This window comes from Zootoca vivipara, chromosome 12 (genome assembly GCF_965207765.1).
Source record: "Zootoca vivipara chromosome 12, rZooViv2.hap1.1, whole genome shotgun sequence".
Lineage (NCBI taxonomy): Eukaryota > Metazoa > Chordata > Lepidosauria > Squamata > Lacertidae > Zootoca > Zootoca vivipara.
The window spans coordinates 49,285,307-49,309,557 of record NC_142595.1 but is presented as its reverse complement, the minus strand read 5'-3'; the positions used below and the strand labels follow the sequence as shown (position 1 = coordinate 49,309,557).

Here is a 24,251-nt window from a genome sequence, read left to right as displayed (position 1 = left end):
AGTGTAAGGAAAAGGGCTTAGCTTCTGAAATGAAAAAGCAGGTGGTTTTCTGTGTCATCCATGTGTGAAATGATTCGTTGCCAATGTGCTGTCTCCCCCCCCCCGCCCCCCGCTGCCTTTAAATACCTGCATTGCAAGGGGTTGGGCTAGATGACCCTTGGGGGTCCCTTCCAATTCTACAATTATATGATTCTTTAAAAATTAAAAAAAAACCACCCAGTTAAGCTTTTCCCTTTATGGCAACTCTTCCATGCTTAGGGAGGGGGAGGAGGCTCAGGATCCTGCCAGTCAATACTCCCTGTTGGGAAGCTGCAAGCTGATAAAAGGCCTTTGAAGAAGAAAGGGCCTCATATTCCGAGAAAAAAGCCGGGCGCACTACTGCTTAAAGCATAGAAGCAAATAATTGTTGAGTTGGAAGGGACCCGAGGATCATCTAGTCCAACCCGCTGCAATGCAGGAATCTCACCTAAAACATCCATGAGATGGCCATTCAACCTCTGCTTAAAAACCTCCAAGGAAGGAGAGACCACAATAGGAGACAGTCATAGTCATGTACATAGTCTCTGAGCATGCGCGGAGTGCTTCCTCCTCATCCGTGTCTCTGCTTTCACCTCATTCCTAAACAAGACTTTCCTGCGACCCATCTGGGTTTGGGGTTAGAGTAGAGCTGCAGGGGACGGTGGGGGACATTTGAGTCCTGGCACCTCTTATTAAACCCATTCATTAAACAGGAGTGGGAAATGTTTGGGTTTTTTAAAAAGATTTTTATTGAAGTACAAGAATTTTTACATACATTATATTCTCTCCTTCCAATTTTTAATTTCCCGTACCATTTTTTCTTTCCCTTCCCACCCCCTCCCCCACCCATAATCCATTGGAAGGGTTCAAACAGTTGTCCTCAGCCACGGGCACAATGTCTTTAATTTCCACTGAATATCTTCTGGTCCAGTAGTTGTTATCCATTGAAGATAGGGGTTCCATCTGGTCCTTATCACAGTAGACTTGGCCTTCCATGTTATTTCCTGTGACGTTACTGCCACAATGTCTGACTGAATAAATTCAAACAAATAATTAGTCCAGACCTCTACTGTCCATTTTTCTCTATCTTTCCAACCTAAAGCTATTGTTGCCTTTCCTGCTAGTATCTTTGCTTTGAATGTGTGCTGGTCACCTTTCTCTATGGCCGTGTTTCCTAGTATACCCATTGTCATAAGATTGAAGTCTATAGGTAGCTTCACTTTAAAAACTTCATTAATAACCTTAAGGATTTTATTCCAAAATCCCCCTACCTCTGGGCATTCCCAATACATATGGGAGAACCATCCCTTGGCTTGTTCACAGTGCCACAGGAGTGGGAAATGTTAACCCAGACTAGGGAATGTGGTGGTTGAGGGGTGAGCTAGGCCATGGGAAGTAGGAGCAAAGCCAGCTGTGGGAAAAAGTCACCTCCCCACCCTCCCCAACACACACATCAGGAACTGTGAAAGTCTGCCAAATGGGGACCAGTAAAAATAGGTGTGAAAGCAGAAAGACGCAGGAGGGGTCAAAAAGTGGCAAAAGGGGTTTGTTTTTCAAGGGAAGGAGCACAGACAACCCCCTGATATGTTGGAAGGAAGAAATACCTATGTCTGTTAGGGTGACTACACTGCCCAAAGCGCTTAGCACCCACTCCAACACACTACACAACAACCCTGCGAAGCAGGCAGTTCCGTGTGTGAGAGAGAGGGCGCTAATAAATTCTGGATGCTCACCTCTGATTCCTGCATCGCAGTGGGTTGGGCTAGATGACTCTGGGGGGGGGGTCCTTTCCAGCTCTACAATTCTACTTTTATAAAATGAAGTGGGGGGAGGAATGGGTGAGCACAATTAAGGAAAATTGGGAAGGGTTTTTGCCAATTTGTGTGTGTTGGGAACAGGGCCAGATTTAGGTTTGATGGAGCCCTAAGCTACTGAAGGTAATGGGGCCCTTTATATGTCCAGCGGCCCTTTAATCAACAAATTATCACTGTTTTTTGGGTTGAATATATGCTGTATGGTCATTTATGGACCTAAAAGGTATCTCAAGCCATTTGCACATGCAGAATGTAGGCACCCTATATATAGAAATGAGCAAACCAGGGATATTTTAGGGAGCAGGCTAGGCCTATGACTTACATCAGAGGAGCCTACACAACACAAAACACTGTTGCTATATGCATATTTTATTTTATTTGTTTTTTATCTTATACTTTGGAAATGTACATCCAGGGTTTTTTCCCCATTAATTTTGGGGCGGGCCCCAAGAGAGTGGGGCCCTAAGCTATAGCGCAGGCATCCCCAAACTGCGGCCCTCCAGATGTTTTGGCCTACATCTCCCATGTTCCCTAGCTAAGAGGACCAGTGGTTGGGGAAGATGGGAATTGTAGTCCAAAACATCTGGAGGGCCGAGGATTGGGGATGCCAGCTATAGCTTGTTTAACTGAAACGTAAATCTGGCACTTCGATTTTAGCATTTCAAATAATAATAATAATAATACTACCGTAATAATAATAATAATAATAATAATAATAATAATAATAATAATAATAATAATTTATTTATACCCCGCCCATCTGGCTGGGTTTCCCCAGCCACTCTGGGCGGCTTCCAACAGACATTAAAATACGTACAATAATCTATTAAACATTAAAAGCTTCCCTAAACAGGGCTGACAAACTCCTGACAAATTCCTTAGCAATCCTTCCCACCCAGTCCCCTGAAAGCCCAGCAGAGAGAAACGGCTGCAGGGGCTGCAAATGACTGCCCCGCCACCTGGGCTTTCATAATGAGTTTATAGCTGGCTGGTTGGAGAGGAAGGAATCGGAATTCTTCTCACCTCCCGGCTGAAACATCCCAGGGTCCCATCTGGGCCCCTGGTTTATGGGCTTGAGCAGCAAAGCTCACGGACCACCCCCTGTTCTCCTTTGGGGGAGGAAGTGTGTTTATTTATTTATTGCACTTATTGCAATCACGTCCCACCTTCTTCTCCAAAGCCTCACGTGGTTATTCCTCTTTCCCTCTTCATTTAACCCCCCCCCCACGCAACAACAACCCTGCGAGGTAGGTTAGGCTGAGAGGCAGTGGCGAAGCTCCATGGTTGAGATTGTCGTTTTTTTAAACAACAGCAACAACAACAACAACAACAACAACAACAATAATAATAATAATAATAATAATAATAATAATAATAATAATAATAATAATAATAATAACGGGGGCTTTAACCACTATATCCCACTGCTAAAAAGATGAGGCGTTGGGCCTGGTTGGTGCGAGCTGTTTTTATTTTATTTTTAATGATTGCCTCGATTGCAACTTCCACATCCTCTTTCTTTTTCCTTTCCTTTTGGAATCTGAGGAACTCTGCACTTTCAACCGATTAGTGTTGGTATCAATATATTTTACCGTTCTACCACCCCATCTCCCACCCAATTTTGCAAGTGAATTGCAAGGCGGCGGCTGTTGCGAATGGAAGACAGCGACCGAGAGGGGCGCCTACAAAAAGGATACAGAGAGCAGAAAGTTCTAAGGAAGCATTGGTGGTTCAGTGGTAGAATTCTCGCCTGCCACGCGGGAGGCCCGGGTTCGATTCCCGGCCAATGCAACATGACTTTTTCTTTTTTCACCTTTTTTTTGCTGACTTGAACGGAGAATAAATATAAATTATCTCAAACAGGCAGTTTAAAAAGATGGGTTGTTTTTTTTACTTAATCGCCTTACTTCTGCAAACAGGCACAAAGAGAATGGCCGGATTAATAAAGTTAATCGAAAGAAAGAAAGAAAGAAAGAGAGAAAGAAAGAAAGAAAGAAGCAAGCATGCGAGGCGGGGGTCGGGGAAAAGCATTGGTTGTGGTGAGGACTGGGGAGAAGTATCTTTTGGACCCATGAAAAGTGAGGAAAACAAAATGTGCGTTGCATTGGCCGGGAATCGAACCCGGGCCTCCCGCGTGGCAGGCGAGAATTCTACCACTGAACCACCAATGCGATGTTGAGAACAGCTGGATTGGTCCTTTGATGAAGGAAAATTCCCAACGTTTGGCGGTGATGCTGCACAAATATGTTCTAAAAAGCAAGCAGGTTTCCTGCTTTCTGGGGTGGGTTTTTATTTATTTATTTATTTTCCTGTCTATACAGAGGGATGTTTCTGAGGGTCGCAAATGCGGCGCTTACTAATAATAATAAGCTATAAAATCAGACCTAATCGAAGTCAGACCCATTGAAACAAATGGTTTAAGGCAATTTAAGTCCTTTGCTTTTAATGGTCCCAACTCTGTGCTGGGTCTTATCCTACGTCTCCCATCAAAACTGGGGTTTATTAAACAGCGCGGTTTCCGACGTTAAAAATACAAAAAAGAGAGGAAAACACAAAATACATAATTTTTTAAAAACCGGGGACGAAACAAACCAACAACTCAGACACATTTAAAAGACCATGGAGGCACTTTTTACGCTGAAGCCACCACTGATATTGCGAGTATTGTAATATTCTGTCTATGATGTAAAAACAAACAACTAAATCCGATTCTTAACACAATATACCCGCGTGGGTTGCTGCTGATGAGTGAAGAACAGCGTGCCTCTGAGCGTGTGCAGAGTACACCACACATGTGCTGATTGTGCTCCACGTGTATGTTCGATTCTTTTGTTTCTCGGAATGCCTTCCACCCTCTCTCTCTCCCCGCACCCCCCTGTTTATGACACCCCCCCGTGGGGATTTTTCTGGCAGGCGCCCGGGGGTGTGACGGCTCGTGTGGCCTCTAGGCCCATCAAAGAGCAGGCGAAGCCCATGAGGTCATTGACACTTTGGCGTGTGGAAGGGTTTCCCAGGTTCCCCCTCCCCCACTCACACACACACCCCAATCCGGAAGGGAAAGTGGAGAAAATTTCTCTGCGTTTGGATAAGCGTGGAGGAGCAAGCTCAGTGCCTGGCGCTGGAAACACGTGCTGTAGGCTGGCTGAATGCAAGGCAAGAGTGCCTTTGAGGGTGTGCAGAGAGCCTCCAACTTCCCCCAGCTCATCTGAGGTCGGCTTTTTTCAGTACGGGGGTGTGGAAGAGCGTGAGTTCCAGGCCCGGCCCATGAGTTTTTATTTCGGGAACCAACAACAGCTTGCGGAGGAGGGAATAATAAGAAAATTGTATATAGAGACAGATGCACAAATGGCGAACGGCAGATGCATTGGTGGTTCAGTGGTAGAATTCTCGCCTGCCACGCGGGAGGCCCGGGTTCGATTCCCGGCCAATGCAACAGTGTTTTTGTTTTCATTTATTTATATGCTCTCTTCATCTGCATTTATTGGTTTATTACAACTTTCACACATCCAGATGTTGCCCGATTGAATGCCCATGGGCTAGACCTGAGGGGTTAAGTGGAGACAACTCTCAGGGTTTATATCCACCTAACTACTAACTCAGAGTAGACCCACTGAAATGAACGCACCTAATTTAATCCCGCCCTTTCATTTCGATGGGTCTAACTTTGAATATGACTAACAACACCTATATCGGGGTTCCCGGGAGCGGCCCATTTTGCAGATACAGATGTTTCTGTGCGTGCAAACAACGCGATCTTCTTCTTTTTAAATTAAAAACTGCTTTTAGTACGGCCTCCTCCGCATCCACATATTGTTAAGGTTCAATACCCCTTGATCCGACCCGAATAAAAAATGGATCGGATTAGGTGCACAGCCGCTGTGTGGTGTCACTGGTGTGGTGGCGAGAGGGGCACCTTTTGCAAAAAAAAAACCAGAAGTGTGGTTTCTCTTTTGAAAAGATGGATCCCTTTAATCCAGGCATCCCCCAACTCAGCCCTCCAGATGTTTTGGGACTACAACTCCCACCATCCCTAGCTAACAGGACCAGTGGTCAGGAATGATGGGAATTGTAGTCCCAAAACAGCTAGAGGGCCAAGTTTGGGGGCGCCTGCTTTAATCCATACAAAGAGAAATCCCTAAAAATCGTGGCTTCATAGTCCTCCAAATACTCCAGCGCGGCGCCCCGCCCTCTACCTCCATCCAGCTGCGGGCGAGGGTTGTTAATTAGGGAAAGGGGGAGCGAGGCTGGTGTTGTCCTTCCGTCTCTCCGCCCCCGGCCCCCCGCAGCTGCCTTCTGTCGTGTCCTCGCCACCTCCCCGCCTGCCCGCCCCGCTTTACGAGCCTGGGAAAGTCTTCCACACGCCGAGGTGCCAATTGCCTCCCACGCCCCGCCTGCCCTTTGATCCGCCTCCCTAGCGCCACTTGTAGATCCCCGCCCCCCCGCAGAGGTGTCAAATGGCACCTCTGGCCAAACCGGCGGCCCACGAGCCTTCGCACCTCCGGGCACCTGCCGGAGACCCCCGAGGCGCAGCGGGCAGAGAGAGAGATAGATATAGATCTGCATAGTTAAACCCGCAGGGTGTCTATCTGCTCCTCCTTCTAACTGGGGAGCGTTTGTTAGAGGCAGGTGCCAAGCTCCCAGCTCTAAGCGCAAAAGCGCGTTGAGTTCCACGTGTGACAAAACTGAAAGCGGTAGTAGACAAGCGCTTTAAATAATTGCAACCCCGCACACCCAACAAAGGCGGTTGAAAAAAAGAAAAATGAAAAAAGGCATTGCGCCGGCAATAAAATGGTTAAGAGTCAATCCTGACTTGCGCTACTGCTGCAAGAATCTCAAAGGGGAAATCCAGATGTTTTCTGTAGCATTGGTGGTTCAGTGGTAGAATTCTCGCCTGCCACGCGGGAGGCCCGGGTTCGATTCCCGGCCAATGCAACTTGACTTTTGGGTTTAATTTTCTTTTTCTGTATAAAAATGGTTGGAGCTTTTGGTTTGGGAGCCACCATTTGAACACCGGGATTTCCTTCTGGCCTTCTCACCACCCACGTAACCTAAAGGAGCTTTCAAAGATGGGAGGATGGAAAGTATCCAGCCTCAACTCCTGAACTCTCTACACGCTCAGAAGTGGCTCCCATTGGATTCAATGGGGCTTTTCCCAAATAGGATGACAAATTAAATCAGGGGAGAGTGAGGAAGGGGTAGATTTGGCAGGGAAGTGGAAGCCGGGTGTCAAATCCAGACTTCCCAAATGCAGGCAAGATTTGGGGCGCCGCCTGGGCGTTCGTTTTTCAAGATTGTGCAAGATTTGTGTGCGTGATGCAGTTATGTTTTTTTCTGCAAGAAGCTTTGCCTCGATAATGGATGCAAGGTTTGGGGAGGGGTGCATTCCTCCCCGATCTCCGTTGCCCCGCCCCGCTTTAAGCAGGAATGCAATATGTTGCCACGTCGCGTGTTCCTAAATATACATCGCCTCTTCCCTTTTATTCCGTGGGAACAAAATCTAGCTTCAAAGGCAGGGCTATTCATAGTCACACCTTCTTTTTCGGGGGTGGCGGGTGGGAGTGGGGAGTTTCACAGCTCCGAACGCCAAAGAGCGCCTCCACCCCCACCCCACCCCCACCCCATTTGACGTGGCTCAGCAAATGGGGGCACCTGCAGCGTGCCGAGGACCACCGAGGGGGCGCTGTGAGTTCCTCCTACCCTGGAGGGTGGCGGAGATTAGGAGCTCTGGAGAGCTCCTGTGTCTAGAATAACCTAGAATCGTAGAATTGTAGAGATGAAAGGGACCACGAGGGCAATCTAGTCCAACCCTGTGCGACGCTGCAATCTTTTGCCCAAGGTGGGGCTAGAACCGGCGACCCTAAGATTAAAAGTCTCATGCACTTGGAGCCGCCGCCCCCCTCCCGCAAAATAACGTGGTCATTAGAAGGCAGAGGGCCCAAGGCCTTTGCTCAATAATTGCAAACAAAATTGCTGTGCGATGTCTTTTTCACTTGATGGGGGAAAATAGGGCACCCCCACCATGTTTGGGGGAGACGTCGTGGAACGTTGTATGCCTGCTGGCCAATATTCGCTTTGATTTGCAAAGGGTAACTAATATGTGGGATGGTATTATGCATGGGTAGGCAACCTGAGGCCTGGGGGCCGGATCCGGCCTAATCACCACCTTCTCAATCTGGCCCACCAACGGTCTGGGAATCAGCGTGTTTTTACATGAGTAGAATGTAACCCTTTATTTAAAATGCATCTCTGGGTTATTTGTGGGGCATAGGAATTTGTTCAATTTTTTCCTTCAAAATATAGTCCGGCCCCCCACAAGGTCTGAGGGACAGTGGACTGGCCCCCTTGCTGAAAAGGTTTGCTGAGCCCTGCTATTTCTGCATGTGCTATAGACTAGAGGGCAGGTTGGCTCATCCACCTGGGAAAGGTAGCCCACCTAGGAGAACGAAAACTGCTCCTAAACCTCTGTTGCCTTGCGGGATATTTTCAGGAGAAGAAAATGCTAAGGAGTAAACCCTACACAAATCAGGAATGGAGTCCCTAAGGCAGTTGGATGGCCCCTTTGTAGGCTGCCTTCTGGCAACTGCTGCAGCCAAGCTGGTGCCAAACGTCTTGCAGTGCTTTCCTTTGGAGCACATCAGCCAGATTGGGGGGGGTGCCAAGGGGGGGGAGCCTGGGCAACCCAGGACCTCCAGACACACTGCCCAGGTTTGTGCCCTGGGAAGGTCACTTTGGTGCTGCTAATGTAGCAGTTTGACTTCACTCCTGGAGACACACCCCATTGTCTCTTGAGACAAATAGATGGCAACATACTGTATAATGTGTCACACTTTGCAAAGTGTAAAAGGGCAGGTCTCTGCCCTGAGGACCTTACAAACTGAAACTCAGTGTGTACTGTATTGGAGGAAGGGGAAAACTAGGGAACGGCATAAATTTATTTACACATACAGTGGTACCTCTGGTTACGAACTTAATTTGTTCTGGAGATCCGTTCTTAACTTGAAACCGTTCTTAACCAGAGGTACCCAGTGGCAAACGGTGCCGCTTGGCGGGGCGGCACCCCCTGGGGGTGGGGCATCACTCCGCAGTGCACATGCTTCCTGATGCATGCGTCATGATGTCACGACGCACAACACGCGAGCCAGGACAGATTGCGCATGTCCGCATATGCGCAGCCCGTCCGGGTTGGCACTGCTGCTTTGCTCAGCCGGAGTGCTCTGAAGCAAAGCGTGCTACTGAGCGGGTTGGCGCGGGCGGCGGCGCCACCCCGGTGGCAACCCGCTCCATAGTGCGCTCTGCTTCTTCCTGCTCGGGCGGCGGAGGCGAGGGGCGGGCCAGGGGCCAGGGTCTCTGCCCCCGCACGCTGCCCCCCCCCCCGAGTGGAGCTTGGGGCGGCCCGCCCCCTTCACCCCTCCCTTGCTACGCGCCTGAAGGTACCACTTTTGCTAATGGGGGCCTGTCGCTGCTTGCCCCGCCGGCGGCGCAAGATTTCTGATATCATCCTGAGGTAAAGTTCTTAACCAGAGGTACTACTTCTGGGTTAGCGGAGTCTGTAACCGGAAGTGTCTGCAACCTGAGGTGTCTGTAACCCGAGGTACCACTATATTTAGGTTAAGGTAGGTAGCCGGGTTGGTCTGGCGCAGTCAAAATAAATAAATAAATTAAAAAGAAGTGTGCATGCACATGAAAGCTTATACCCAGAACATACTTTGTTGGTCTCCAAGGTGCTACTGGACAATTTTTTAAATTTATATTTAGGTTAAGTTACAGAATAATAGGGAAAGGGAGCTGGGGGTTTAGGAAGTGCCCCCTTCAAATGGCCTGCTGCGCAGTCCTGTGCCCCCAACCCCTGTCCCTCAGCACCCTCTAAGGCTCTCTTTTGCCTCTAGATTGGTAACTTCAGTGCGCGCTTGAATGCAGGGGCAGAAACACTTCTGCATAAGACACAGGTGGGCTGAGTGCTCTTACGCACAGATCTTGCTTCCAAGATTCCCACGGGTTCCAGTTGGCCACAGCGAGAAGAGGCTAGGTGGGCCTCCTTTGACCTGTTCCAGTGGGCTCCTCTTATGGTCTTATGCAGATGTCATACATTAAAAGCAGACAAACCCCAAGAATCCTGGGAACTGTAGTTTGCCGCATCACAGAACTACAACTCCCAGCACCCTTAACAAACTACAGTTCCCAGGATTCTTTGAGGGAAGGTCGTGTCCTTTAAATGTACAGCGGGTAACACAGTCTCAGGCAAGGGGCACTCTCAGTCCCTCACAGAGATTGAGCATGGGAGCTTATTTTTGCCCACAAAGCATTAACCCTTTGCCAAAAAAAAAGCTATGCTGCGTTGGCCGGGAATCGAACCCGGGTCAACTGCTTGGAAGGCAGCTATGCTCACCACTATACCACCAACGCTGACGACTGAGGCTTCCTCCAGCATCACCTTGGCTGGGAACTTCTCCAGGAACATCTGGCACTCCCTATAGCGTTGGAGGCAGATTCCTGGCCTGATCCAGAAAGGCTGCTCTTCTTAGCATCTTGCAAAACTGGCTCTGCAATATTGTACCATGCTTTCTGAAATGATGAAACTGGTAGGTCTGGGGCAGGGCTGGCCCACCTGGGAGGCAAGCTGACACCATCGCCTCGGGCGGCAGGATCCCCAGGGGCAGCAGATCTGGCCTCCAGGTTCCCAACATCAACATTAGATCTTCACTCCCTCCCATCTTTTCTAGCCAGCGTTGCACTTTGTCTCAGGTGTCAAAATATCTTGGCTCAGCCCTGGTCTGCGGGCAGCTCAAAAATGTCCCTTTGGTCATCTGAATTTTCATCTATTTGCTACTGCTCCCTCCCTCCAGCACTTCAGTTTGAAACAAATAGGTCCTAGAGCTCAAAGCCCCATTCTTGCCAGTGGAAGCGCTTCTTCCTAATTTTGAACACATTTGGAGGGGGTTTGACTGTGACTACTCATGGTGATGGGAAAACACTCTGCACATGCTTAAAAGGCTCTCTCCCTCCCTCTCGCCATTCCTTCACCTGAGTGAAACCTATGGTTGAAAACAGCTTCTGCGTCCAGATTCCACACTGTAGCCTCGGAGGTAGATTCCTCTCCCAGGAACTGCACTTTGCTTCTCACAGAGCTACAATTTGTAGCGCTCTTAAGAAACTATGTTTCCCAGGATACTTTGGGAGAAAGTCGTGCTCTTTACCACCTATGGAGTGTATGAGTTGTGGGGTGTAGATTTGACCTAGAAGTAGCCTTAACAGTGGGTCAGGTGGTTGGAGTTGTGAAAGAGTATTGGCACATGATCTATAACGAATTGGGGGGGAAATGCTTAAAAGTACTTCCCCCCCCCCAAAAACAGAGTTCTTTCTGTTGGTAAAAAATCAGACTGAAATTCCCAGGTGTTGAAAAGGGCTATTTATGTATGCCACTACTGCAGCCCGTGTTTTTTTAGCCCCAAAATGGAAAACGAGTGAGGTCCCAACCAAAGAAGAATGGCTACTTATGTTGACGGAATCTGCGCAGCTTGCAGACTTAACATAGAGAATAAGAGAACAAGAAGAACATACGTTTCAGGAAGTTTGGAAAACGTGTACTGAATATATGGGAAATAACTGTGCACAGCTGAAAACGCTGACAGCATTGAGATAAATTCGGCAGTGTAAACAAGTTTTGATGGATGCAATAATGTAATACTGAATGGTATAGTTTTTGTAAAATATGTAGGGATTTATGAGATGTAAAAAGAACCATACGGTAGAAAGAGAAGAAGGGAAGTCATCGATATCTTAAGGATGTAGAAATGAGTACATTAAATTGTAAAATTGAAAATTTAATAAAAACTATTTTTTTAAAAACCCAGAGGTCAGGTGGCAATTAGGTGGGGGTTTAGGAAGTGTCCCCCTCAAGAGGCCTGCTGTGCAGTCCTATAGCCTCCCTCCAGCCTCGTCCCTCCTCAACACCATCTATGGCTCTGTTCACTTTCAAGGGCAGGAATGCCTTGGCATGCCACTTCCTGGAAGCCACAGTGCTCCTATGCTTGGATCCTGCTTGCAAGCTTCCCATAGGCTCCAGTTGGCCACTGTGAGAATAGGATGCTGAGCTGGTTGGGCCCCCTTTGGCCTGATCCAGTAGGCTCTCCTTCTATTCAAAACCATACATTTAAAGCAGACACACTCCAAGAATCCTGGGAACTGTAGTTTGCCCCATCACAGAACTACAACTCCCAGCACCCTTAACAAACTACAGTTCCCAGGATTCTTTGAGGGAAGGTCGTGTCCTTTAAATGTACAGCGGGTAACACAGTCTCAGGCAAGGGGCACTCTCAGTCCCTCACAGAGATTGAGCATGGGAGCTTATTTTTGCCCACAAAGCATTAACCCTTTGCCAAAAAAAAAAGCTATGCTGCGTTGGCCGGGAATCGAACCCGGGTCAACTGCTTGGAAGGCAGCTATGCTCACCACTATACCACCAACGCTGGTGATGGAGGCTGCCTCCAGCATCACCTTGGCTGGGAACTTCTCCAGGAACATCTGGCACTCCCTGTAGCGTTGGAGGCAGATTCCTGGCCTGATCTACAAAGGCTGCTCTTCTTAGCATCTTGGAAAACTGGCTCTGCAATATTGTACCGTGCTTTCTGAAATGATGAAACTGGTAGGTCTGGGGCAGGGCCGGCCCACCTGAGAGGCAAGCTGAGACCATCGCCTCGGGCGGCAGGATCCCCAGGGGCAGCAGATCTGGCCTCCAGGTTCCCAACATCAACATTAGATCTTCACTCCCTCTCATCTTTTCTAGCCAGCGTTGCAGTTTGCCTCAGGTGTCACAATATCTTGGCCCAGCCCTGGTCTGGGGGCAGCTCAAAAATGTCCCTTTGGTCATCTGAATTTCCATCTATTTTCTACTTCCAGCACTTCAGTTCAAAACAAATAGGTCCATTGGCCTCATGCTTGCCAATGGAAGCGCTTCTTCCTAATACTGAACACATTTTTTTTGGGGGGGGGGAGGTTGAGTGTGACTACTCATGGTGATGGGAAAACACTCTGCACATGCTTAAGAGGCACTCTTCTCCCTCTCGCCATTCCTTCACCTGAGTGAAACCTATGGTTGAAAACAGCTTCTGCCACTATTAAATCCAGATTCCACGCTGTTCTCCAGAAACTGTACTTTGCTTCTCACAGAGCTACAATTCTTAGCGCTCTTAAGAAACTATGTTTCCTAGGTATTTTGGGGAGAAAGCCATGCTCTTTCAAACGTATGCGGTGTATGAGTTGTGGGGATGTAGATTTGTCCTAGAAGTAGCCTTAACACTGGTCAGGTAGCAATCCAAATCTGGAGGCATAACAGGAAGGTCAAAAAGAATCTAGGAGAAAAGGATCTAGGAGTCTTGGTAGACCACAAACTTGACATGAGTCAACAGTGTGATGCAGCAGCTAAAAAAGCCAATGCAATTCTGGGCTGCATCAATAGGAGTATAGCATCTAGATCAAGGGAAGTAATAGTACCACTGTATTCTGCTCTGGTCAGACCTCACCTGGAGTACTGTGTCCAGTTCTGGGCACCACAGTTCAAGAAGGATACTGACAAGCTGGAACGTGTCCAGAGGAGGGCAACCAAAATGGTCAAAGGCCTGGAAACAATGCCTTATGAGGAACGGCTTAGGGAGCTGGGCATGTTTAGCCTGGAGAAGAGAAGGTTAAGGGGTGATATGATAGCCATGTTCAAATATATTAAAGGATGTCATATAGAGGAGGGAGAAAGGTTGTTTTCTGCTGCTCCAGAGAAGTGGACACGGAGCAATGGATTCAAACTACAGTACAAGAAAGAAGATTCCACCTAAACATTAGGAAGAACTTCCTGACAGTAAGAGCTGTTTGGCAGCGGAATTTGCTGCCAAGGAGTGTGGTGGAGTCTCCTCCATTGGAGGTCTTTAAGCAGAGGCTTGACAGGCATATGTCAAGAATGCTTTGATGGTGTTTCCTGCTTGGCAGGGGGTTGGACTGGATGGCCCTTGTGGTCTCTTCCAACTCTATGATTCTATGAAGTGAGGGCACTTTAGTTCACACACCACTTACTTGATCTGGTTCGACTATCATGGCAGCTTCCCTCACCCCAAAGGATTCTGGGAGTTTCGGCTCACAGGGCAATTCTTCGCGAGAGAAGGATGGTGGTTAAGTTTGTGTGAACATACCAGGGAGATCGAAAATATCCCACATGTCACATAGTGGATGCACCACGGAGATGCGATTTTTACTTTTTGTTTCTAGCCCATGCGTGGATCTTTTTTTGGGGGGGGGCAAATGCCTTGAGGCACCTCCTTATTATCCATCAGTGAGGAGAAACACAGGTTTTCAGGGGCACCCAAGCAAAGAAGGAATCAGGATCAGTGGGTGGAGACACCGGGGGATTAGGGGGGCAGCTACGCGTGCCTAATGAAAGTGAGGGGGGTGTAGGGAGTGGGGTGGGGTGGGTTGGACCCCGTGTGAAGGGACCCTTGCCTGGGACAAAGGCACCAGGGACAAAGGCCTCCACCCACCCGGCATTATTGCCAGGGCCCTGAACAAAGGCTGCTTTGGCCCAGCTCCCAGGTGCTGGCAGTGAAGCCTGCCCTGGGTGCGAGCGCCGTCAGGGGTTTAATTAAAAGGAAGGGGGGCAGCCCCATTAAGAGTCCCGCTCCGGGGGTCTCCATTGGGGCTGAACGGGGGAATCGGCACACAACGCAGGCCTGCCCTTGACTCTCCACCCCTGGACTGGCTCCACCTGAGGCCTTTGCTGCCAAGCTAGGGCTACAGACCTCACATGGAACAGGCTACCTATCTAGGTATGTATAAACAACAACAACAACAACAACAACAACAACAACAACAACAACAATTTTGTCCTTTATATGCTGCCCATCTTGCCCCAACCACTCTGGGCAGCTCCCAACAAAATATGAAAAACACAATAAAACATCAAATATCAAAAACATCCTGCCAAAACATTAAATATCAAAAAAATATAAAAAACAGGGCTGCCTTCAGGTGTCTTCGAAACGTCAAATAGTTGTTTATTTCATTGACGTGACATCTAATAGTAATAATTTTATCTGTCTGCCTGCCTGCCTGCCTGCCTGCCTGTCAAAGGCTGTGTGTAGGGCCTTTGTTCTGAATGTGCTTTAAAGGCATAACATCTGTAAAGCACATTCAGAATTCCCTCAGGGAATTCTAAGCATTATAGCCCTCCCATCAAATGTCAAGGAAATAAACAACTACCGTACCTGCCTTTTAGAAGGCATCTGAAGGCAGCCCTGTTTAGGGAAGTTTTTAAGGATTGATGTTTTATCGCGTTTTTAATATTCTGTTGGGAGCCGCCCAGAGTGGCTGGGGAAACCCAGCCAGATGGGTGGGGTATAAACAATAAATAAATTTATTATTATTATTATTATTATTATTATTATTATTATTATTATTATTATTATTATTTACCCCTCACAGAGCTACAATTCCCAGCAACATTTAGGAAACTACTCAGAATTCTTTGAGAGAATTTACAAACTCCTTGCAGAAACAACAAAAAGAAATGGACTCATTGGCAGGATTTGAATCAGAGTGATGGGAGAATACAGCAAAAGCCCTGGCAACAAGAGTCTAGTTCTCATTGAGGACATAAACGAAAGCTGTTCTGTACCAAAATTTTAGAAAGGTTGGAAATTTGCCTTCCACCGAGTTAGGCCAATGGCATCTCTTGCTCAGTACTGTATACCCTACTCTGACTGGCAGGATTTCAGAACAGGAGTTTCTCTGGAGATCCTGGGAACTGAACCTGCGACATTTTCAGACGAAGCATGTGTCTCCTACAACCCTCTCCCAAAAAGAAGGATTTTGCATTGGCCGGGAATCGAACCCGGGCCTCCCGCGTGGCAGGCGAGAATTCTACCACTGAACCACCAATGCTGCTGTTGCGAGAAATTCTTTGCATGTTGAAAACTTTGCATTTTATTTTTTTGGGGTGTGCGTGTATATCTAGCCTGGGCTTTTTCCTGGAACTTGCTTGTTTCCTGGGCGGTGACATTATTCTGTGTGGAGGGGGTGGGGAGAGAGAGGGAGAGATCGGAACGTGGAGGGAGAGAGAACCATTCAGACGCACAATCCCCACCTGCAGCCCAGATACAAGTTGCGTATTTCGGGGAGAAGTTTCCCTGAGCAGAAGAGAGATGTGTTCAGACTTACAACCCAGGTGGCTGTGATGGCCGAGTGGTTAAGGCGTTGGACTCGAAATCCAATAGGGTTTCCCTGCGCAGGTTCGAATCCTGCTCACAGCGCAAGTCCTGTCTTTTCCCAGCAAGCTTCCGTTTTGTCTCTCCAGCTGACCCTTTTCGCTTACGATGTCTCACTTTCTCGCACACAGCTCCATTGCAAAGAGGCATCTCTGCTTCGGACACGGAAGGGACACGGGCAGAAGCGGCTGTTGTCAGCCTGAGCCAAGCTGAATGATCTGATATAAACCCTCCTCTCCCTTTCTCACATTCCAGATGTTAGAAGGAAGCAACGCATTCACAAATCTGGCGCGATATACAGTACCAGTCTGATCTTGGCTCGGTTGCCAGCCGATAAGCTCTGGGCTATTTTCACCCTGCGGGTTTCTATAAATAAACCCGCAGTTTCAAATGACAACAACGAGTGCTGTATTTTATCAACAGCAGCACGTGCCTCTTTCATTGGTAAACAACCGCCTCGTCCCAGAAGGTGTGGGCTGCTGCTTGTGGCAAGAGGAATGCACTCTGCACATGCTCAGATTCAACCTCCTCTAGGAATGTTATGGGCAGTTTGGCAATGGCGTGGGAACGGAAGCTTTATCCCTTTTGCAGTCCTCCCGGGACACGATTTGAATCCTACCTCACTAAGAGGGCTGAACCTTGGAGGATGTCTCTGGTCATGTGCAGAGTGCCTTTGCCCTCACTGACAAGAAACTCCAGCTAACCTCACACATCTGGGAGGAGGGGAGCAGATTCTCTCTGGTCAAGGTTTACAGGCATGTGTGTCCTCCAGGAATTATTTCTCTCTTTACTTAAGAGCTGTACCCTGTGGTTTTAGATTGCCAGCTACTCTGGTGCAAAGGAAAAAGGGGGGTGAAACCTCTCTGCACGTGCTCTGAACCACTTTTGTCCGTGACTTGACACTTTTTTTTATTGGCTATCGATTCTGAAGTTGGTTAAAAGTTCCTTATTTGCACGAAGATGCAAACTTTAAAAAGAACTAAAATTTATACGTCTCTCTCAGCCCCCAAAGTAGACTTTGATCCATGATTATACAATTTTCTCCAGTCTAACCTGTCGTGCTTGCACAATGCTCGCAAATATACAGTGACTCCAGATGGCAAATAAAATATTGGGGAGGGGTGCACCCAACGAGCTTTCGGTCACCCCAAATCCACACCTCCGGGAACATGTGTGTCCTCCACTGAGATGGCGTTGAAACTGACCTGGGGTGAACGACGTTACCAGATGTGCGTGCCAATAACAGCCAAGAATTTATAGAAAAGAACAAGGAACTGGGGGTTCACCCCCCCAAAAATAAGCCACCCGAATCACACATCCTCTGTGAGATGGCATTTCATTGCACCTGATCCAATACCCTTATTATTTTCTGCATATTTTTGATATTATTTTTGACAGTGCCTTGCATTAAAATGGATGGAATTCCGCATTGTCATTTCATATACTCCCCTGGGTGGATGTGTATATGATTTGGGGGGGGGGGTGCGGTTCTTTCAAATTTTCTACATATTTTGGATTTTGCTAGCATGTGGACTGGCACTCGATAGTGCCTTGTGCTCAAGGAAATCATTCGTCTGGGCAGAATTTAATGCCATCTCATAGAGACCTCGCTCCTGGATGTGTGGGCGTCTGGTTTCGGGGGGTCTGAAGTTTATTTTGGGGTGCTCCTTAAATTTCCACATCTTTTGGCCTTCTCTGGCACCATGTTGAACGTTGCTTGTGATTCCAAGCCATCTTGTCGAGGAGACTCTCCCGGAGGTGGATGCTTTTAGGGTGACCCATAGCTGCTTGTGGGGCGCACACTCCCCGCCCCCCGCCCCGTGTTCCGCATGCCTTACTGTCATCTGCAACCATCGCGCATTTGTGAGTGTGCCAACACGAGAGTTCCGCTTGGAGAAAATGATTGCGCATCTCTAAGGGCACAGTGCCTTGGCCACACGGGTATGTTTGATGATCTGGACAAGGCCAAAATTATTTTGGGGCTTGGGCAGATCAATTTATACTGTGCTTTAAAGTTTTCTGGTGGAGCTGTGTTTTTCGAAATTTTGAGCGATCAGGCAACCAGCAACCGGCTCCAGCATCGCGCCATGGCTGGGATCGGACACACGTGGAGTGGGGTGGGGCGGGGCGAGGATCTGAGACCCCCTGGCCCCAAAACAAAGCCTTGCTAATGCAAAAACTTTGGAATTAACATATGTAGAGCATAGTGGGGATCTGGGATAAGGGGAGGCGGAGATCTGCAAATGGGTCCACGAGGGTCCCCTCCCCTGCTCATGGCAGGCCCAGCTGTTCACTAAGGGGTTGGAGGTGTCCTTTTTCCCTTGGGAAAATGAGCCATTCCCCTCCTCCTCCGCCTCTGCCCCCTTTTATGGTGGAATTGCAAAAGAAGCCTTTGATCGGAACTTTTAGCACCTTGCAGTGTGTTTACAAATTGGCTGCGCCCCCCTCCCTTGCCACCTTCTGCTGTCCACGCGACTGGGGTACCTGGCAGGAGAGGGGGGTGGTTTAAATTGCTCGAATTTCAAAGCAGTCCGCTTGCTCCCCACCACCTTCCTCCAGGCAGGCTGGCTTTTGGGCTTCCAAGCAATGTTTGGTTAAAGCCCTGTCCTTTTCACAGCAGGCAGATATCCAACCGGTGCAGCTTTCCCCTAGAAGCCTCCTCACCACTTGAATTTCTGTCTGCGGTGTGTGCAACATTCCTGCAAACATGCACACTGCCTGTTCTGAAATCCTATTTGGAGGCCAGTGTGACCTGCGGGGATGGGGAGACAGGCTTGGGAGATCAGGAGGAAACACTGAATAGGAGGAGGGGGCCTTTGAAAACTGGATTAGGGGGCATTGAGAGGGGCGAATCCCTTTAGCAGGATTGTTCCTTTAGTGGCTGTTGCGGATGTTGGGCTTTTTTGGGGGGGGAGGATTATCCGATTAGTGCTAAATTAAATAGTTCATTCCGCTGCCTCCTTTATCACCCACCGTGTTCAACAAAGCAAAGCCAAGATCAGATTGAATTTACTTCGAGGGGCAAGAGGGGCAGGGAACCTCTTGTGAAAACCTTTGCATGTAGAAAAAAATAAAATAAAAACACTCTCAACCGCTTGATAAAAAAATTAGATGATGCACCTGTGCCTCTCTAAAACATGGGTAGGCAAACTAAGGCCTGGGGGCCGGATCTGGCCCAATCGCCTTCTGAATCCGGCCCACGGATGGTCCAGGAATCAGCGTGTTTTAACATGAGTAGAATGTGTGCTTTTAATTTAAAATGCACCTCTGGGTTTATTTGTGGGGCATAGGAATTCGTTCAATACCCCCCCCATATAGTCTGCCCCCCCACAAGGTCTGAGGACTGGCCCTCTGCTGGAAAAGTTTGCTGACCCCTGCTCTAAAATAAAAGGAAATCTTTTACTCCAGATAAAGTGCCACAAAGGTTTCTTGGGCTGCAGGCTCAAGGGCAGGGAGAAAAATTAGCAAACCCTACTAGTATGTTCAACTGCAAGTTAAGGCTCAGGAGCAAGGCTAAAGGGAATTATGGCAACCCCACCAGCATGTTCCACAGCTGAAACAAGCTTATGTGCCAACATTTGAAAAAGAGGCTGGTGTGACTTGAAAGCCTTTTTCAATTCTTTGTTGTTGTTTAGTCGTGTCCGACTCTTCGTGACCCCATGGACCCCAGAGCACGCCAGGCACTCCTGTCTTCCACTGCCTCCCGCAGTTTGGTCAAACTCATGTTGGTGGCTTCGAGAACACTGTCCAACCATCTCGTCCTCTGTCGTCCCCTTCTCCTTGTGCCCTCCATCTTTCCCAACATCAGGGTCTTTTCCAGGGAGTCTTCTCTTCTCAAGAGATGGCCAAAAGTATTGGAGCCTCAGCTTCAGGATCTGTCCTTCCAGTGAGCACACAGGGCTGATTTCCTTCAGAATGGATAAGTTTGATCTTCTTGCAGTCCATGGGACTCCCAAGAGTCTCCTCCAGCACCTGTAATTCAAAAGCTTCAATTCTTCGGCGATCAGCCTTCTTTATGGTCCAGCTCTCACTTCCATACATCACTACTGGGAAAACTATAGCTTTAACTATGCGGACCTTTGTTGGCAAGGTGAATTTTCAATTCTATTAGAAAATTAGAATTTTCAATTCAGCTTCACTCAATAAAAGCTGTTATCTCACCTACTCTGAAAATTTTTGGTTGGAGGGAAGGCCAAATACTGTTTTCAAGACATCAAACTTTCATTATACTTTCTCACTTCCCACTAGATTTGAATTAAATGGAGTGTGGAATCTGGCCTTAATAGTGCCAGAAGCTGTTTTCAAACATAGGTTTCACTCAGGTGAAGGAATGGCGAGAGGGAGAGTGCCTTTTAAGCATGTAGGGAACTTGGAGGCCAGATTTGCTGCCCTGGGGGTCCTGCCGCCTGAGGCAATGGTCTCAACTTGCCTCCCAGGTGGGCCGGCCCTGCCCCAGACCTACAGTTTCATCATTTCAGAAAGCATGGTACAATATTGCAGAGCCAGTTTTGCAAGATGCTAAGAAGAGCAGCCTTTGTAGATCAGGCCAGGAATCTGCCTCCAACGCTACAGGGAGTGCCAGATGTTCCTGGAGAATTTCCCAGCCAAGGAGATGCTGGAGGAAGCCTCAGTTGTCAGCGTTGGTGGTATAGTGGTGAGCATAGCTGCCTTCCAAGCAGTTGACCCGGGTTCGATTCCCGGCCAACGCAGCATACCTTTTGGCAAAGTGTTAATGCTTTGCGGGCAAAAATAAGTTCCCAGGCCCAATATCCAGGTAGAATGCCCCTCGCCTGAGACTGTGTTACCTGCTGTACATTTAAAGGACACGACCTTCCCTCAAAGAATCCTGGGAACTGTAGTTTGTTAAGGGTGCTGGGAGTTGTAGTTCTGTGATGGGGCAAACTACAGTTCCCAGGATTCTTGGAGTGTGTCTGCTTTAAATGTATGGTTTTGAATAGAAGGAGAGCCTACTGGATCAGGCCAAAAGGGGCCCCCAACCAGCTCAGCATCCTATTCTCACAGTGGCCAACTGGAGCCTATGGAAAGCTTGCAAGCAGGATCCAAGCATAGGAGCACTGTGGCTTCCAGGAAGTGGCATGCCAAGGCATTCCTGCCCTTGAAGGTGAACAGAGCCATAGATGGTGTTGAAGAGGGACAAGGCTGGAGGGAGGCTATAGGACTGCACAGCAGGCCTCTTGAGGGGGACATTTCCTAAACCCCCACCTAATTGCCCCCTGACCACTGGGTTTTTAAAAAAATAGTTTTTATTAAATTTTCAATTTTACAATTTAATGTACTCATTTCTACATCCTTAAGATATCAATGACTTCCCTTCTTCTCTTTCTACCGTATGGTTCTTTTTACATCTCATAAATCCCTACATATTTTACAAAAACTATACCATTCAGTATTACATTATTGCATCCATCAAAACTTGTTTACACTGCCGAATTTATCTCAATGCTGTCAGCGTTTTCAGCTGTGCACAGTTATTTCCCATATATTCAGTACACGTTTTCCAAACTTCCTGAAACGTATGTTCTTCTTGTTCTCTTATTCTCTATGTTAAGTCTGCAAGCTGCGCAGATTCCGTCAACATAAGTAGCCATTCTTCTTTGGTTGGGACCTCACTCGTTTTCCATTTTGGGGCTAAAAAAACACGGGCTGCAGTAGTGGCATACATAAATAGCCCTTTTCAACACCTGGGAATTTCAGTCTGATTTTTTACCAACAGAAAGAACTCTGTTTTTTTGGGGGGAAAGTACTTTTAAGCATTTCCCCCCCAATTCGTTATAGATCATGTGCCAATACTCTTTCACAACTCCAACCACCTGACCCACTGTTAAGGCTACTTCTAGGTCAAATCTACACCCCCACAACTCATACACTCCATAGGTGGTAAAGAGCACGACTTTCTCCCAAAGTATCCTGGGAAACATAGTTTCTTAAGAGCGCTACAAATTGTAGCTCTGTGAGAAGCAAAGTGCAGTTCCTGGGAGAGGAATCTACCTCCGAGGCTACAGCGTGGAATCTGGATGCAGAAGCTGTTTTCAACCATAGGTTTCACTCAGGTGAAGGAATGGCGAGAGGGAGGGAGAGAGCCTTTTAAGCATGTGCAGAGTGTTTTCCCATCACCATGAGTAGTCACAGTCAAACCCCCTCCAAATGTGTTCAAAATTAGGAAGAAGCGCTTCCACTGGCAAGAATGGGGCTTTGAGCTCTAGGACCTATTTGTTTCAAACTGAAGTGCTGGAGGGAGGGAGCAGTAGCAAATAGATGAAAATTCAGATGACCAAAGTGACATTTTTGAGCTGCCCGCAGACCAGGGCTGAGCCAAGATATTTTGACACCTGAGACAAAGTGCAACGCTGGCTAGAAAAGATGGGAGGGAGTGAAGATCTAATGTTGATGTTGGGAACCTGGAGGCCAGATCTGCTGCCCCTGGGGATCCTGCCGCCCGAGGCGATGGTGTCAGCTTGCCTCCCAGGTGGGCCGGCCCTGCCCCAGACCTACCAGTTTCATCATTTCAGAAAGCATGGTACAATATTGCAGAGCCAGTTTTGCAAGATGCTAAGAAGAGCAGCCTTTGTAGATCAGGCCAGGATTCTGCCTCCAACGCTACAGGGAGTGCCAGATGTTCCTGGAGAAGTTCCCAGCCAAGGAGATGCTGGAGGAAGCCTCAATTGTCAGCGTTGGTGGTATAGTGGTGAGCATAGCTGCCTTCCAAGCAGTTGACCCGGGTTCGATTCCCGGCCAACGCAGCATAGCTTTTTTTTTTGGCAAAGGGTTAATGCTTTGTGGGCAAAAATAAGCTCCCATGCTCAATCTCTGTGAGGGACTGAGAGTGCCCCTTGCCTGAGACTGTGTTACCCGCTGTACATTTAAAGGACACGACCTCCCCTCAAAGAATCCTGGGAACTGTAGTTTGTTAAGGGTGCTGGGAGTTGTAGTTCTGTGATGGGGCAAACTACAGTTCCCAGGATTCTTGGCGTGTGACTGCTTTAAATGTATGGATTTGAATAGTACATTTAAAGGACATGACCTTTCCCCCTGTAATTTGTTAATGTTACTGGGAATTATAGCTTCACTGTGAGAAAACTACGGTTCCCAGGATTCTGCTTTAAATGTATGGTATGCACACAAGAACATTTTATTTATGTATGTATTTTGTATAGTTTATACACTGCTTGATTGTAAAAAAGAACCCAAAAAAACCCTCAAAGCAGATTGCAAAGGGAGAAAACAATAAAATTGAGAAAAATTACAACCCTGCAACATCTCAATTTTATCATGTTGTATGTATTCTTCCCCCTCCCTATTTCATCCTCACAACAACCCTGTGAGGTAAGTTAGGCTGGGAGCAGCAGTGAATTGGCCCAGGCCGCCCAGTGAGCTTTGTGTAGGCTTGCCACACGTCAGGAAAACTCCTGACATGTTCTGATTTTATGGGGGGGAATGGCGTCGGGGGGAATTTTGCCGAACTGGCAGAATGTCAGGGAAAACCTGGATGTATGCCAACGCGATGGAAACAGCAGCGGAAACAGCACCAAAAGCTTAAAATCACAATTTGGGGGGGGGCTGGTTTTCCCCCCAGAAACTCAATAATTTAGGTTTGTTCCCCCCAAAAGCTCAATGGCAACCCTAGCTTTGTGGCCCATGGGGGATTTGAACCCTGCTGTCCTGGGTTAGTCTGATACTAACCTCGTAGCCATTACTGCCCCCTGAGTGGGCCGGGGTGTGCTACATGACTATCAAACTTTGAAAAGCTGGTATCGTTGAATCAAGTTCCTCTGGTTTGTTGAATCGATTAAACGAAATAGTTTCAATTGAATTTTGAAAAAAATGTGCAATTAATTCTATCTGTTTTTAATTTTATTGTGCTGCCGTATTACCTTCCTTAGTGAGCCATGCAAACCCCTGTTCTGAATAATTCTTTTCATCAGTGCTTTTTTCTTTTGCAGGGGTACACATACCCCTAAACATTTTGTGAATCTAACAGGAAAAGAAACTAAAATTTAATTTATTTTTAGTTTCTTCTCCAGCACGGTGAATTGTCAGTTCCATTGCTACCCCCGACGGCAGCCTTTAGTCCATTTTCTGTATTTATTTCCCCCAATTTGAACTATAAAATGGTGATTTTCTTGAGTCAGAATGAGAGTACCCCTAAACATATTTT

General features: G+C 47.7%; 10 non-coding genes across 10 annotated transcripts; 6 read left to right on the top strand and 4 right to left on the bottom strand.

Moving 5' to 3' along the window:
• The first annotated feature begins 3,552 nt into the window (after positions 1–3,552).
• On the top strand, positions 3,553–3,623 carry TRNAG-GCC (transfer RNA glycine (anticodon GCC)). Its single transcript has one exon. It is a non-coding gene; the product is annotated as a tRNA-Gly (tRNA).
• Positions 3,624–3,932: 309 nt separating this feature from the next.
• Positions 3,933–4,003, bottom strand: TRNAG-GCC (transfer RNA glycine (anticodon GCC)). The gene has a single exon. It is a non-coding gene; the product is annotated as a tRNA-Gly (tRNA).
• Positions 4,004–5,193: 1,190 nt separating this feature from the next.
• TRNAG-GCC (transfer RNA glycine (anticodon GCC)) lies at positions 5,194–5,264 on the top strand. The gene has a single exon. It is a non-coding gene; the product is annotated as a tRNA-Gly (tRNA).
• Positions 5,265–6,693: 1,429 nt separating this feature from the next.
• On the top strand, positions 6,694–6,764 carry TRNAG-GCC (transfer RNA glycine (anticodon GCC)). The gene has a single exon. It is a non-coding gene; the product is annotated as a tRNA-Gly (tRNA).
• Positions 6,765–10,163: 3,399 nt separating this feature from the next.
• On the bottom strand, positions 10,164–10,235 carry TRNAG-UCC (transfer RNA glycine (anticodon UCC)). Its single transcript has one exon. It is a non-coding gene; the product is annotated as a tRNA-Gly (tRNA).
• Positions 10,236–12,226: 1,991 nt separating this feature from the next.
• TRNAG-UCC (transfer RNA glycine (anticodon UCC)) lies at positions 12,227–12,298 on the bottom strand. Its single transcript has one exon. It is a non-coding gene; the product is annotated as a tRNA-Gly (tRNA).
• Positions 12,299–15,681: 3,383 nt separating this feature from the next.
• TRNAG-GCC (transfer RNA glycine (anticodon GCC)) lies at positions 15,682–15,752 on the bottom strand. Its single transcript has one exon. It is a non-coding gene; the product is annotated as a tRNA-Gly (tRNA).
• Positions 15,753–16,038: 286 nt separating this feature from the next.
• TRNAS-CGA (transfer RNA serine (anticodon CGA)) lies at positions 16,039–16,120 on the top strand. The gene has a single exon. It is a non-coding gene; the product is annotated as a tRNA-Ser (tRNA).
• A 4,592-nt stretch (positions 16,121–20,712) lies between these two features.
• Positions 20,713–20,784, top strand: TRNAG-UCC (transfer RNA glycine (anticodon UCC)). The gene has a single exon. It is a non-coding gene; the product is annotated as a tRNA-Gly (tRNA).
• A 1,980-nt stretch (positions 20,785–22,764) lies between these two features.
• On the top strand, positions 22,765–22,836 carry TRNAG-UCC (transfer RNA glycine (anticodon UCC)). The gene has a single exon. It is a non-coding gene; the product is annotated as a tRNA-Gly (tRNA).
• Positions 22,837–24,251: the final 1,415 nt, after the last annotated feature.